At 44.5% G+C, this 13924-nt stretch overlaps 1 protein-coding gene across 5 annotated transcripts in view; it reads left to right on the forward strand.

The window, feature by feature from the left end:
* The first annotated feature begins 10681 nt into the window (after nt 1–10681).
* p2ry10 (P2Y receptor family member 10) overlaps nt 10682–13924 on the forward strand; it is a 12271-nt gene continuing 9028 nt past the window's right edge. Inside the window, exons 1-2 of one of the 5 annotated variants that reach the window (XM_045717787.1) lie at nt 10682–10863; nt 11388–11425. The gene's annotated coding sequence lies outside the window, so the exon portion shown is untranslated. Of the gene's footprint in view, nt 10864–10891; nt 11426–13924 lie in introns of those variants that run through there. The other 4 variants (XM_045717789.1, XM_045717788.1, XM_045717791.1 and 1 more) reach the window with 4 other exon arrangements.

Consider the following 13924-nt stretch of genomic DNA (forward strand, 5'->3'; position numbering starts at 1 on the left):
GGAGGTAGATATGTATAGGGGGAAGGGGACAGGGATACTGGAGTGATGAAGGTAGATATGTATAGGGGGAAGGGGACAGGGATACTGGAGTGATGAAGGTAGATATGTATAGGGGACAGGGATACTGGAGTGATGGAGGTAGATATGTATAGGGGACAGGGATACTGGAGTGATGGAGGTAGATATGTATAGGGGGAAGGGGACAGGGATACTGGAGTGATGGAGGTAGATATGTATAGGGGGAAGGGGACAGGGATACTGGAGTGATGGAGGTAGATATGTATAGGGGACAGGGATACTGGAGTGATGAAGGTAGATATGTATAGGGGGAAGAGGACAGGGATACTGGAGTGATGGAGGTAGATATGTATAGGGGGAAGGGGACAGGGATACTGGAGTGATGGAGGTAGATATGTATAGGGGGGAAGGGGACAGGGATACTGGAGTGATGGAGGTAGATATGTATAGGGGAAGGGGACAGGGATACTGGAGTGATGGAGGTAGATATGTATAGGGGGAAGGGGACAGGGATACTGGAGTGATGGAGGTAGATATGTATAGGGGAAGGGGACAGGGATACTGGAGTGATGAAGGTAGATATGTATAGGGGAAGGGGACAGGGATACTGGAGTGATGGAGGTAGATATGTATAGGGGACAGGGATACTGGAGAGATGGAGGTAGATATGTATAGGGGAAGGGGACAGGGATACTGGAGTGATGAAGGTAGATATGTATAGGGGGAAGGGGACAGGGATACTGGAGTGATGGAGGTAGATATGTATAGGGGAAGGGGACAGGGATACTGGAGTGATGGAGGTAGATATGTATAGGGGGAAGGGGACAGGGATACTGGAGTGATGGAGGTAGATATGTATAGGGGAAGGGGACAGGGATACTGGAGTGATGAAGGTAGATATGTATAGGAGACAGGGATACTGGAGTGATGGAGGTAGATATGTATAGAAGCTGTTCAAGAGCCTTTTGGTGTATATACTGTTTTCTATACTATTCTACGGCATCTCATTCACTTAATAGTGTTTACAGATCTTGCATTACTCATCTCATATGTTTATACTCTTTTTCTATACTATTCTACTGTATCTTAGTCCATTCTGCTCTGACATTGCTTGTACATATGTATAAAGTCTTAATTCATTCCTACTTAGATGTGTGTGTATTGGGTATATGATGTGTTACTTGTTAGATATTACTGCACTGTCGGAGCTAGAAGCACAAGCATTTCGCTACACCCGCAATAACATCTGCTAACCACGTTTATGTGACCAATACAATTTGATTTGATTTGACATTGTGTGTGAGTGTGTAGGGCCCTGTGAGTGTGTAGGGCCCTGTGAGTGTGTAGGGCCCTGTGAATGTGTAGGGCCCTGTGAGTGTGTAGGGCCCTGTGAGTGTGTAGGGCCCTGTGAGTGTGTAGGGCCCTGTGAGTGTGTGGGGCCTGTGAGTGTGTAGGGCCCTGTGAGTGTGTAGGGCCCTGTGAGTGTGTAGGGCCCTGTGAGTGTGTGGGGCCCTGTGAGTGTGTAGGGCCCTGTGAGTGTGTAGGGCCCTGTGAGTGTGTAGGGCCCTGTGAGTGTGTGGGGCCTGTGAGTGTGTAGGGCCCTGTGAGTGTGTAGGGCCCTGTGAGTGTGTAGGGCCCTGTGAGTGTGTAGGGCCCTGTGAGTGTGTGGGGCCCTGTGAGTGTGTAGGGCCCTGTGAGTGTGTGGGGCCCTGTGAGTGTGTAGGGCCCTGTGAGTGTGTAGGGCCCTGTGAGTGTGCGTAGAGACATTGCAAAATTAGGTGTTTATCAATCGTATTGCTTGTGTATAGAAGCTGTTCAAGAGCCTGTTGGTATCAAACTTGATGCCCCTGAACCGCCTGCCGTGTGGAATGAGAGAGAATTGTCTATAGCTTGGGTGGTTGGGGTCTTTGACGATTTTCCGGGCCTTTTTTTTCCACACTGCCTGATACACATGTCGAGGTCCTGGATGGCAGGGAGCTTGGCCCCAGGAATGTACTGGGCTGTCTTCACAACCCTCTGTAGCGCCACCACACTGCAAGGTCACTGACATCCTCCCAGTAAGCTGACTCATCGTCGCCGGTGATACCACTGTCGTTTCGTCAGCGAATCTGATAATGGTGTTGGAGTCGCGTATGGCAACATAGTCATGGATGAACAGGGAGTACAGGAGGGGAGTAAGCACACACCCCTGTAGGACTCCTGTGTTAAAGGTCAGCGTGGTGGGGTGATGTTGCCTGCCCTCACCACCTGGTGTTGGCCCGTCAGGAAGTCCAAGATCCAGTTGCAGATTGAGGTGTTCAGACCCAGAGTCCTAAGCTTAGCGACGACCTTGGACGGGGATAATGGTGTTGAACGCTGAGGTGTAGTCAATGAACAGCATTCTCACATAGGTATTCCTCTAATCTAGGTGGGGGGGAGGGCAGTGTTGAAAGCAATTGAGAATGCGTCATCTATGAATCTTTTGGGGCTCCTTTAGAATCAGGGTTGAGTCCCTTACAGAGGTTCAGGGTCAGCGTGAGGGTTGAATGAATCTGTTGGGGCGGTATGCACATTAAAGTGGGTCCAGGGTACCTAGGATGATGGAGTTGATGTGAGCCATAACCAGCCTCTCAAAGCACTTCATGATTACAGCTGTGAAGGCTACAGGGCGGTAATCATGGTGGCCTTACAGTTCTTAGAAACAGAGATGATTGGGGTCATCTTAAAACATGTGGGGATTAAAGACTGGAACAATGAGAGGTTGGACATTACAGACTGGGATAAGGAGAGATTGGACATTACAGACTGGGACAAGGAGAGAAACATTACAGACTGGGACAAGGAGAGATTGGACATTACAGACTGGGACAAGGAGAGATTGGACATTACAGACTGGGACAAGGAGAGAAACATTACAGACTGGGACAAGGAGAGATTGGACATTACAGACTGGGATAAGGAGAGATTGGACATTACAGACTGGGACAAGGAGAGATTGGACATTACAGACTGGGACAAGGAGAGAAACATTACAGACTGGGACAAGGAGAGATTGGACATTACAGACTGGGTAAGGAGAGATTGCACATTATAGACTGGGACAAGGAGAGAAACATTACAGACTGGGATAAGGAGAGATTGGACATTACAGACTGGGACAAGGAGAGATTGGACATTACAGACTGGGATAAGGAGAGATTGGACATTACAGACTGGGATAAGGAGAGATTGGACATTACAGACTGGGACAAGGAGAGATTGGACATTACAGACTGGGACAAGGAGAGAAACATTACAGACTGGGACAAGGAGAGATTGGACATTACAGACTGGGATAAGGAGAGATTGGACATTACAGACTGGGATAAGGAGAGATTGGACATTACAGACTGGGACAAGGAGAGAAACACAGACTGGGACAAGGAGAGATTGGACATTACAGACTGTGATAAGGAGAGATTGGACATTACAGACTGGGACAAGGAGAGAAACATTACAGACTGGGACAAGGAGAGAAACATTACAGACTGGGATAAGGAGAGATTGGACATTACAGACTGGGACAAGGAGAGAAACATTACAGACTGGGACAAGGAGAGATTGGACATTACAGACTGGGACAAGGAGAGATTGGACATTACAGACTGGGACAAGGAGAGAAACATTACAGACTGGGATAAGGAGAGATTGAACATTACAGACTGGGATAAGGAGAGATTGGACATTACAGACTGGGATAAGGAGAGATTGGACATTACAGACTGGGATAAGGAGAGATTGGACATTACAGACTGGGATAAGGAGAGATTGGACATTACAGACTGGGATAAGGAGAGAAACATTACAGACTGGGACAAGGAGAGATTGGACATTACAGACTGGGACAAGGAGAGATTGGACATTACAGACTGGGACCAGGAGAGATTCGACATTACAGACTGGGATAAGGAGAGATTGGACATTACAGACTGGGACAAGGAGAGATTGGACATTACAGACTGGGACAAGGAGAGAAACATTACAGACTGGGATAAGGAGAGATTGGACATTACAGACTGGGACAAGGAGAGAAACATTACAGACTGGGACAAGGAGAGATTGGACATTACAGACTGGGACAAGGAGAGAAACATTACAGACTGGGATAAGGAGAGATTGGACATTACAGACTGGGACAAGGAGAGATTGAACATTACAGACTGGGATAAGGAGAGATTGGACATTACAGACTGGGATAAGGAGAGATTGGACATTACAGACTGGGATAAGGAGAGATTGGACATTACAGACTGGGTCAAGGAGAGATTGGACATTACAGACTGGGACAAGGAGAGATTGGACATTATAGACTGGGATAAGGAGAGAAACATTACAGACTGGGATAAGGAGAGATTGGACATTATAGACTGGGATAAGGAGAGATTGGACATTACAGACTGGGACAAGGAGAGATTGGACATTACTCTGAATATGCCAGCTGTTCTGTGCTCTGAGAACGCGCCCTGGAATACCTTCAGGGCCTACAGCCTTGCGGGTGTTGACCTGATTAAAGCCCCTTCTCACATCGGCCTCGGAGAGCGAGGTCACCTAGTCCTCTGGGTTGGTGACGGTCCTCACACCCGGCTTGATGTTGTTGTTGTTGTTGTCAAAGCTTACATAAAATGTTTGTCTGGTAGAGAGGCATCGTTGGTCAGATCACGGCTGGGTCTTCCTTTGTGATCTGTAACGGACTGTAGCCCCTGCCACATGTGGCGGGCGTTGGAGCCTGTGTAACATGATTCCACCTTATTCCTATATTGTCCTTTTGCTCACTTGATGACTCTGCAGAGGTCATAGCGGGCCTTCTTGTACTTATTCTTGTCTTCAGCCGTAGCATCAGGGTCGTCTACGATTGCACTGTGTGCGGTAGCCCTGCTCTTTAGTTTAGAACCGACCCCTGTGTTAATTCAGGGCTTTTGATTGGGGAAGCAGCTCACCCTCACCATGGCAACAACGTCATCGATGCATTTTCTAATGAAACCGGTGATGGAGGTGGTTAGCTCATCGACGGAGTCTCAAAACATATTCCAATCAGCGCCAGCAAAGCAGTCCTGTAGCATACCCTCTGATTCTGGTGACCATTTCTCAACAGATCGAATTGCAATTACTTCCTATTTCAGCTTCTGCTTGTAAACAGGAAGCAAGATTCATGATCTGATTTGCCGAATGGCGGAGGAGGGAAATCTTTGTATGCTTGTATGTGGGTAGAATAGCAGTGGTCTAGGGCTTTATCGCCCTTAGTGGCATTGGAGATGTGTTGATAGAAGTTGGTCATCACGTGTCTTAGTGACGCCGAATTAAATCAGTGGCAACCAGAAAGTCCGTCTCTGGGTGTAGGGTTTCCTGCTTGTTTATAGCCTTGTACAGTTCGTTAAGCACCAGCTTGTTATTTTTATTTTCCTGAGGAGGAATGTATACAGCAGTCATGATAACAGATGAAAAATCCCCCGGGGGGTAGAAGGGTCGGCATTTGACCATCAAGTGTTACAAGGCGGGTGAACAGTAGGTCAACACTTCCACTGTGTTGGAATTAGCACATCATTTGGAGTTGATGAAGAGGCAAAACCCTCCCCCCCTTGATTTCTCTGGCTCCATTGTCCTGTCCGCCCGGTGAATAGAGAATCCACTGAGTTGGATAGCTGTGGGGGGTATCTTGTCTCTGTTTCTGAAATGCAAAGAAAACTGCAGTTCCTAGAGTCCCATTGGTAGCAGATCCCCGATCAGAGGTCCTCCATCTTTTATCAAGTGACTGTACATTAGCCAGTAGAATGGAGGGAAAAGTTGTCCGGTTTTCCCTTCACTTTAATCTCACCAGGATTCTCTTGCCTCACTTGCCTCTGTAACGCCGGTGTTTCCTCTTGGGTAGCCCAAAAATTGGGTTGGAATTACAGAGAGAGCCCAGGGCAGATGATTTGAAGTAGAAGCCGGAATTGGGGAAAGTAACTGCCGATTTGATGTTCAAGAGTTGTTGTCGCTTGTAAGAAATGATAGAGGATACATTTAGAGAAAATCAAATTAAAATATATCACAAAATAGCAAAGTTGGGTCGGAGCTTGCAAAACGGCAGTCATCCAATATGGCGCCATCTAGGATCTACTTGTATCTGGCTGCAGTGAAGGGACAGGGAAGGGTTGGAGAGGATCTCTCCATGGACATCAGTATCTGACTGCAGAGAAGAGAGAGGATCTATCCAATGTCCCTTTTCTCCTTTTTTACAGTCTCTAGAAGGAGCCACACAGCTCAGCTCTGACCTCTAGTGGTAAGAGGAGACATCACAGAGCTCATCACACAGCTCAGCTCTGACCTCTAGTGGTAAGAGGAGACATCACAGAGCTCATCACACAGCTCAGCTCTGACCTCTAGTGGTGAGAGTTATAGAACCCACTGCCCTTTATGGTTGTGAGGTGTGGGGTCCGCTCACCAACCAAGAATTCACCAAATGGGACAAACACCAAATTGAGACTATTAAAACACCAAATAATCCATGCAGTGCAGAATTAGGACGATACCCGCTAATTATCAAAATCCAGAAAAGAGACATTAAATTCTGCAACCACCTAAAAGGAAGCGATTTCCAAACCTTCCTTAACAAAGCCATCACCTACAGAGAGATGAACCTGGAGAAGAGTCCCCCAAGCAAGCTGGTCCTGGGGCTCTGTTCACAAACACAAACAGACCCCCTGGACAGCAACACAATTAGACCCAACCAAATCAAGAGAAACCAGAAAGATAATTACTTGACACAATGAATGTACTTTTTTTTTGCAAACTAGAATGCTAATTGGCCCAAAACAGAGAGTACACAGTGGCAGAATACCTGACCACTGTGACTGACCCAAACTTAAGGAAAGCTTTGACTATGTACAAACTCAGTGAGCAGAGCCTTGCTGTTGAGAAAGGCCACTGTAGGCAGACCTGGCTCTCAAGAGAAGACAGGCTATTTGCACACTGCCCACAAAATGAGGTGGAAACTGAGCTGCAATTCCTAACCTCCTGCCAAATGTATGACCATATTAGAGACACATATTTCCCTCAGATTACAGATCCACAAAGAATTCGAAAACAAACCCAATTTTGATAAACTCCCATATCTACTGGGTGAAATACCACAGTGTTTCATCACAGCCGCAATATTTGTGACCTTTTGCCAGAAGAAAAGGGCAACCAGTGAAGAACAAACACCATTGTAAATACAACCCATATTCACGTTTATTTATTTCCCCTTTTGTACTTTAACTATATGCACATAATATGGCATTTGAAATGTCTTTATTCTTTTGGAACTTTTGTGAGTGTAATGTTTACTTGTTAATTGTTATTATTTATTTCACATTTGTTTATTATCTACTTCCTTTGCTTTGGCAATGTTAACATATGTTTCCCACGCCAATAAAGCCCTTAAATTGAATTGAATTGAATTGAGAGGAGACATCCCACAGCTCAGCTCTGCCCTCTAGTGGTGAGAGGAGACATCCCACAGCTCAGCTCTGCCCTCTAGTGGTGAGAGGAGACATCCCACAGCTCAGCTCTGCCCTCTAGTGGTGAGAGGAGACATCCCACAGCTCATCACACAGCCCAGCTCAGCTCTGCCCTCTAGTGGTGAGAGGAGACATCCCACAGCTCAGCTCTGCCCTCTAGTGGTGAGAGGAGACATCCCACAGCTCAGCTCTGCCCTCTAGTGGTGAGAGGAGACATCCCACAGCTCAGCTCTGCCCTCTAGTGGTGAGAGGAGACATCCCACAGCTCATCACACAGCCCAGCTCAGCTCTGCCCTCTTGTGGTGAGAGGAGACATCCCACAGCTCAGCTCTGCCCTCTAGTGGTGAGAGGAGACATCACACAGCTCAGCTCTGCCCTCTAGTGGTGAGAGGAGACATCCCACAGCTCAGCTCGGCCCTCTAGTGGTGAGAGGAGACATCCCACAGCTCAGCTCTGCCCTCTAGTGGTGAGAGGAGACATCACACAGCAGCAGCCAGAGGAGAGAAGACTACAGCTGTGTTCAAATAATCATACAAACCTCACTGACCATACTATTTGTGATGTGAATAGAGTATATAGTATGCTTATTGGTCATAGTATGGGTATAGTTAGTATGCCAAAAGTTCCCGGATGTCGTACTAAATTCGCCAAAATATGAAGTATACACGCAGAAGACACTATTTCCGAACTTAAGGGAACATAATGTAATTCTTCAGGAAATGGGCGTGGCTTCACATCGTTTTCAGATTTAACAAAAAGGGCGGGAAATATGCAGCCAAAGTACAATGACAGCGGAAACAAATTCATTGCTTTAACTAATTATGACAAATATTAAGAAAATGTTGATCAATGTAATAAAGTAATGACTTCAAGTAAGTTACCTTACACTTTATGTTGGCTGACAATTTGTTAGCTACACTGTCCTTATGAACCACATAGCATTACAGCAGTATGTACCGTTATGTTAGCTAGCTACCTAACGCTAGTTGGCTACTTATACATCAAACTTACCAGTATATTAACTCTAGGCTACCTAACTAACTACTTAACGTTTTATTGACTTGATTATTCCCGTCATTCTTAGCTAAGTGGTATAGTCGTTGTGTTCTCAATGGACATTCGAGTGTTTCTTAAATTCGCTCAGGCTATCTACTCTGATTTCAGAGCACTCTCGTCTGAATGTACCAGAGCACAGAATAATGAATTTACAAGCGCTCAACACCCGTTGAATATAGCCAGTATCATTAAACGTCAGCAAGAAAAGCATACTTAAATTGTTGCCAGCAGCACAGTTACATTCACCAACGCTCTGGATAACATGAAAACTGCCTAACCAGCTCTGCTAGGGCGAGTAAAATGGTCAGAGTGGTCTCATTTGTGTCTGGAAGTAGCTAGCAAGCTATCCAACGTTAGCTTGGGTGCTTGACTGCAGTTGTAAGGTCAGAACACTCAAATCAACAGTACTCCTCGGCCCGAACGTCCAGTGTGCGCTCCGAGAGCAAAACGCTCTGAATTTACAAACGGACAATCTGACAATGCTCTGAATTTACGAGCGCACTCTGGCACTCCAGATTGAATTTAAGAAAACACCCGAAGTCATTAACCTCTCTAGGGTAGGTGGCACCAAATCGTCCCACCTACGCAACAGCCAGTCTAATCCCGTGGCGCGATATTCAAATACCTTAAAAATCCTATTACTTCAATTTCTCAAACATATAACTATTTTACACCATTTTAACCTCTTAGGGCTAGGGGGCAGTATTTACACCGCCGGATAAAAAACGTACCCGATTTAATCTGGTTACTACCCCTACCCAGTAACTAGAATATGCATATACTTATTAGATATGGATAGAAAACACCCTAAAGTTTCTAAAACTGTTTGAATGGTGTCTGTGAGTATAACAGAACTCATATGGCAGGCAAAAACCTGAGAGATTCCTTTACAGGAAGTGGCCTGTCTGACCATTTATTGGCTTTCTTTGACATCTATTTCCAAAACAAAGGATCTCTGCGGTAACGTGACACTTCCCACGGCTCCCATAGGCTCTCAGAGCCCGGGAAAAAGCTGAATGTCGTCATTCCAGCCCCAGGCTGAAACACATTATCGCCTTTGTCAAGTGGCCGATCAGGGGACAGTGGGCTTAGGCGCGTGCACTGGTCGCCCCCGTCTTTCTTTTTTTCCCTCTATTTACCGAAACGCAGATTCCCGGTCGGAATATTATCGTTTTTTTTACGAGATAAATTGCATAAAAATTGATTTTAAACAGCGGTTGACATGCTTCGAAGTACGGTAATGGAATATTTAGAATTTTTTTGTCACGAAATGCGCCATGCTCGTAACCCTGATTTAGCATTTCGGATAGTGTCTAGAACGCACGAACAAAATGCCACTGTTTGGATATAACGATGGATTATTTGGGACCAAACCAACATTTGTTATTGAAGTAGAAGTCCTGGGAGTGCATTCTGACGAAGAACAGCAAAGGTAATAACATTTTTGTTATAGTAAATCTGATTTTGGTGAAGGCTAAACTTGCTGGGTGTCTAAATAGCTAGCCCGTGATGGCTGGGCTATGTACTTAGAATATTGCAAAATGTGCTTTCACCAAAAAGCTATTTTAAAATCGGACATATCGAGTGCATAGAGGAGTTCTGTATCTATAATTCTTAAAATAATTGTTATGCTTTTTGTGAACGTTTATCGTGAGTAATTTAGTAAATTGTTAGTAAATTCCCCGGAAGTTTGCGGGGGGTATGCTAGTTCTGAACGTCACATGCTAATGTAAAAAGCAGTTTTTTGATATAAATATGAACTTGATTGAACAAAACATGCATGTATTGTATAACATAATGTCCTAGGGTTGTCATCTGATGAAGATCATCAAAGGTTAGTGCTGCATTTAGCTGTGGTTTGGGTTTATGTGACATTATATGCTAGCTTGAAAAATGGGTGTCTGATTATTTCTGGCTGGGTACTCTGCTGACATAATCTAATGTTTTGCTTTCGTTGTAAAGCCTTTTTGAAATCGGACAGTGTGGTTAGATATAGGAGAGTCTTGTCTTTAATAGTTGATAAAGACAGTTGGAAAAGGGAAGTAGCTTATTTCATAAGAGGAAGTAAAGAACCATTTTGTACAGTTTTCTCTAACCCTAACCCTCTACAGTTGCCTGCCTCTCTGTCAGATAGGATCTGTGTGACTCAGAGAAGGCTGTTAGCTGTGTGACTGGTGGATCAGGGTGTGTTGTAGTTAGTGACTGGGTGTAGTGTAGTTCACGTGGAGGGGATTCCCACTCTGTGTTTTGCTGTCACCTGGACTGAAGCTCAAAGTGCTACACCTTACTGAAGGTAACAACTATCTCTTTGTTCTTACATTGACACGCCCACTTTCCCCCCAGCAGTGTGCAATGTTGTGTTTAAGGTGTTGCTACGGTTTGACTGAATAACAGTTTCACAGGCGGGTAAAACCGAGAACCCTGATAGCCACTTCCTACAAAAATACATGCATGCGCTCGCTCACACACACACACACACACACACACAAGCACACACACAGACTGCGCCACACTACCCACGATGCCACTGTTAAAGCTGCTCCGCACCAGAAATGAGCAACCGAGAACACACTCATACCCCCGCTACCGCTACCTGGCATCGGACATCAGAACAGCTTGCTGATGTCACATTTAGACACACACACACACAGGAAAGAAGGCGTGCATGACACAGACTGTTGACTCCTGCAGCGACAGCAACAAAAGACCTGTCAGTTGTTCCGTTACTGTGTGACTGCTGTTTCACATCCATCTGCTTATGTCATCCTCTGGGCTCTGATCTGACCTCTCACCTGACCTTTACCTGCACCTCATCAGACTGACTCACCTGGAGGGGCAACCTGGTGGAACTAGAGGTAAACCTATAGGTCTCTGGAAACATTCCAGCAGTTGAGCATGTTGAGCTTTTAGACCAGTAGAAGTCTTTCCAGGTCTTCTGTAAACATAACTATTGGGTGTGCTTAAAGTCTAGACAAGGCTTTGTATGTATCTGAGAAACCACTCCTAAGACTCAGGGTCAGAAAGCGATTGAGAGGTGTTCTGTCAGAACCTAGAGAGCCTGTTGGTTGGTTTGACACAGTACAGAAAGGACTTATGAACATGTCAGCCACAAAGACACAGAAGATGTTGAACTTTAAAATGATCAATCCCAAAGTGTTTTGTCTAGTATTGTAGTAGAAAAAGGGGCTGTGCAGTATTCTGGTTATGGTTAGAGCCATGTAGTTACATCCATATTGTTACATAACTGATTTTAGATCACAGTGTGTTGGTCAGGTCTTGGACCGTGTGACGAGACAGTACTGATTGTGTAAAGAGGTTTTAGTGTCCTGATTCAACTGTCATACACAGCTAGCAACAAACGTCCTCACAAATTTAGAGAATGTTCCCTTAATAAGGATCCGCCCCTTTTATTCAATATTCGCCTAAAGTGACATACCCAAATCTAACTGGCTGTAGCTCAGGCCCTGAAGCAAGGATATGCATATTCTTAGTACCATTTGAAAGGAAACACTTTGAAGTTTGTGGAAATGTGAAAGGAATGTTGGAGAGTATAACACAATAGACCTGGCAAAAGATAATACAAAGAAAAAATACAACTGTTCTTTTGTATTTTTTTGTACCATCATCTTTGAAATGCAAGAGAAAGGCCATAATGTATTATTCCAGCCCAAGTGCAAATTAGATTTTGGCCACTACATGGCAGCAGTGTATGTGCACAGTTTTAGACTGATCCAATGAACCATCGCATTTCTGTTCAAAATGTTGTATCAAGACTGCCCAAATGTGCCTAATTTGTATATTAATATCTTTTCATGTTCAAAATTGTGCACTCTCCTAACAATAGCATGGTATTCTTACACTGTAATAGCTACTGTAAATTGGACAGTGCAGTTAGATTAACAAGAATATCAGATGTCCTGAGAAATGTTCTTGTTACTTACAACCTCAAGCTAATTGCATTAGCCCACGTTAGCTAAACCGTCCGTGGACGGGACACCGATCCCGAAGAAGTTTTAAGAGTCTCATTAACTAAGGTTTCTATATGAATGTCCCGATGATGTCCAAGGACTGTTTGTAAGGGACCATTCCCTTAATGTCAAATAGAACTTATCCAGAAAGTGGTAACCATGTTCACAGAATGTAAAATATTGATGTTCTAGACACTTTTCACGGGAACGTTGCAAGAACATTCATATGCCCAATTTTCAGAGGGTAAGGATTCCATCAACGTCTCACCGAAAATACACAGAACATGGTTGCCATGTTCTCAGAATATAATATATTGATGTTCTGGGACTTGGCAGGAACATTTCTGTGTATCAGTTGTCAGGGCATCACCTGATGGTCCCAAAGAATTGTTCTCCCAAAATAAAACAATCACACATTGTCACAGAGCCCATCAAGGCCCTGATTGGTGAACCACTGATCCATTCACAGCTCTTGGTCTGGTGGCAGAGATTGGGACACACACGTACATATTTGATTACATTGTGTATGTTCATTTATACAGAAATTATTGTTTCCCATGTCGTCACCTGGAATTTGAACTCACAACCTTAGTTCACGTCATTCAGATCTTCCTGCTACGCAACCATGTCCTTGCCAGGTATCAATTTGACTCTTCTCTCATCATTGATATGATTATCCCAAAGCAAACCCTAAGCCCTCTTGTGCTTATTGGGTTAGTATAGTTAGGCCCTGTCCAGAAGCAAACCCCTTCTCCCTAGGCACTTATGTAGATGTAATAACGTGATAGGTTTAAGCAATAGGCTGAATGCACTTTGAAGTAAATCTCAAAAGAACACTTAATAAAAACTTGTATTGATCATAGTGATTCAGGAGTATCATTAAAACATGTTAACATGCCCACCACCACCATTATACAACTATACTGAAAGCCCTTATATTGCTGAAATAAGTCAATCAAATCAATGATGACAGAATATTAAAATGAACTGATACCTGACAGGAACGGGTAGCAGTAAGACCTGAACGCCGTGAACTAACAGGATGTGAGTTCGAATACCAGGGAAGGACAAGTTGATCAGTAATTACTGAGAGCTATGAATGGATCAGTGGTTCACCAATCAGGGTGCTGATTGGCTGGGTAACAGTAACGAGGCGTGATATGAAATGTTTTATTGGGGGGGGGGGGGTTCTTTGGGACCATCAGGTGATGCCCTGACAACTGATACACATAAATGTTCCCGAAAAGTTCCCATGAAACATGTCTAGAACATGAATATATTATATTCTGATACCATGGCAACCATGTTCTGGGTATGTTTGGTGGAAAGTTCATGGAATATTCTCCTAACCCAACTAAAATTTGACACAAACATTAGAGGAACATT

The sequence above is a fragment of the Salmo salar genome, chromosome ssa05, assembly GCF_905237065.1.
Source record: "Salmo salar chromosome ssa05, Ssal_v3.1, whole genome shotgun sequence".
In the NCBI taxonomy this organism is placed as follows: Eukaryota; Metazoa; Chordata; class Actinopteri; order Salmoniformes; family Salmonidae; genus Salmo; species Salmo salar.